The sequence below is a fragment of the Lissotriton vulgaris genome, chromosome 11, assembly GCF_964263255.1.
Source record: "Lissotriton vulgaris chromosome 11, aLisVul1.2, whole genome shotgun sequence".
Lineage (NCBI taxonomy): Eukaryota > Metazoa > Chordata > Amphibia > Caudata > Salamandridae > Lissotriton > Lissotriton vulgaris.
In genome coordinates this window covers 203,696,065-203,698,578 of record NC_141699.1, presented here as the reverse complement: position 1 = coordinate 203,698,578, position 2,514 = coordinate 203,696,065, and the positions used below count along the sequence as shown (strand labels likewise).

The 2,514-nt window shown below is 46.9% G+C and overlaps 1 pseudogene; it reads right to left on the bottom strand.

Annotated features, from left to right (window-relative positions):
* Nucleotides 1-1,144: 1,144 nt before the first annotated feature.
* LOC147679530 (uncharacterized) lies at nt 1,145-2,213 on the bottom strand (annotated as a pseudogene).
* Nucleotides 2,214-2,514: the final 301 nt, after the last annotated feature.

Sequence of the window (2,514 nt, the reverse complement as noted above, 5' to 3'; positions counted from 1 at the left end):
GGGCGGAAAAGAAATTCTTTGGGAAGCTGGACAGTGCGCCCATTCATCTCTGGTTCGTTGGCAATTACAATGTGTACTGCTGTTAAGAATGCTTGTTCATCCATTGGTCGTGCTGTTATCTGATCCCTCAGGGAGGAATCCGCAGTGACAGCCATCATCCTGGTCAGCGATGTACCAGGAATGGAGCAAGTCATTGTGCCATCTTCACTGAAATGTATTGTCATATTTAACTTGGCCATGAGATCACGCCCCAAGAGATTGACTGGGGACTGTGTTGAGTTAAGCAGACGCTGCCGAACACATTTACCTCCTATTTCCAATGGTATTGGTTTTGTGAAAGGGACCCTTGTTATTGCCCCAGAGAAACCCTGTGTGTCTGCACTCTGATTGGAGATGGGCAGTGCCCCTTCCGTTATACAGGAGAATGTGGCACCTGTATCAATCAGAAAACGATAAGTTTTGTTGTTAATCGTGACATACACAACTGGATCCTCTCTAATATTTGTGAGACACGACAACAAGGGACACACTAGGTTTGTCTGTGGGCTATCCTAACTTGAATACCCTCCAGTCCGGTACTGCTGGATGGTGCCCTGCAAAACTGAATTTGCGCGGAGCAGTACTATGGCTTCCTGAGGTACAAGAACTTGTGTCTGTGGCACCATTTGGTACACAGGCACTTGTTGCTGTGGTATTTGCGGCTGTGCTTGCTGAACTGGGGCTGTACTTGACCCATCATTGGTGTTTGTAATTGCACCTGCTGCAGCATTGGCTGTTGCTGTGCTGGGGGAGCGTAGGTGTACACTACCTGGGGTTGCAGTGGCTGTGGTTGCTGCTGAACGTATTGTATTGGTGCCTGCACTTGCTGTGGTTGCCCTCTACCTGCTGACCTATTCTCATCATCTCTCATTTTAGTGCGGCAATATCTTATAAAGTGACATGGCCGCTGGCAGTAGTGACATAGTCGAGCTTCTTGCTGGTGTACAGATCTTTGAAAGCCTGATCCTCTACCTCTCCCTCGCATCCCAGTGTTTGCAGGCCTAGTTCGTCTGTTATCATAATACTGCTGTTGTTGTTTGTTGTCATGAACGTGTTGTGTTTGTACTTGTTGCGTTGTTGCCTGCATGTTTCCTCCTAGTGTATTCTAGGCATTTTGTGGAAAATGAGTGACCGTAGTCATTTGATTTACTGGTGTAGCTACCATAACTGCATCCACAGCCTCCCTTTTCTTTAGTTTTTGCTGCACCAATTTAGCAGCAGCATTTTCAATTGCTAATTGCCTCTTTTTTTCCTCTTCCTGTTCCTTCTTACAATAGTGAATGATGTGATGTTGTATTTCTGGCCATGGTTTGCATTCCATTACTACTATTCCATCTAACTTGTCCTGTACTGCACTGGGTAATCCCTTCTTAACTGTGTGGTAGAAGAACCTACAGTTACCTCCTGTCAAGTCCCATTTCTCTCCTAACTCCTGATGCCATTTTTCCTTCATTCTTGAAATGTACTGTGCGGGGTCTATATTGCTTGCATTGTCTGTGACATTAAAGACCCGATGTCTGGGACATCGGGGAACTTTCAGCGTAGTTCACTCCATAGGGCAGACCTTATCTTATTGAAAGGATTACCATCTAATCCTGTTTTAGTGGTGGAAATTCTGTGGTCAATGCGTGTGAACATTTCATCTGCGTCTTCTCCAATCAGGGAAGTGAGCAGACTTTTTACATCCCCAACAGCCAATGGCACACCTGCAGTGTGTTTTTCAAAAGCCTGTATCCACTTTCCAGCACCCTCTGTGAGGGGTGGGAGTTCCTTCTTTAAGTTTTCTTTGTCCATAAGGGACCAAGGGACATAGACTGGGCGGTCCTTGGTATTTTTATACAGCAGGGGCAGTTGGCGTATTACCCCTGTGGGCTTGTGTGGTCATACCTGCGTGCAAATTTCTGCCAGACCCTTAGGCCTTGGCGCATGTAGTCATAGTCCCAATCATCATCCCCTGCCCCCTGCAAGATACATTCTTCGGCAGTGGCCATTTCCTCTGGTTCAAAAGAACCATCTCGGGGCCAAACGTTCATTTGTGGTGCATTAGCCTCTGTCCAGCCTGCCAAGTCATCTGAGAAAGGATTGACATAGTAGTCAGAGTCTTCCCCTTGTGTTACTATCTCATTTGGTGTCAGATCGTTGATCAATGACTGTTCTGGCCTACTAAGGGCCATGCGATGTTGTGCTCTGGATCTGGTGGTGCGCAGGCGCGCTGTGCCTGATACATCATATTCCTGTGGGATATCATCAAGCCTCCCATGGTTACCTAAAACGTCTAGATTCTCTATTTCAAGTCAAGTCAAGTCAAGTTTAAATTTGTATAGCGCACTACTCACCCAGAGGGTCTCAAGGCGCTTGAGGGAGGGGGGGAGCTTCACTTATCAAATATCCACGTTTTTAGTTGTTTTCTGAAGGAGAGGTGGTTCTGTGTGAGGCGGAGGTGGGTGGGGAGAAAATTCCAGGTCTTGGCCGCTA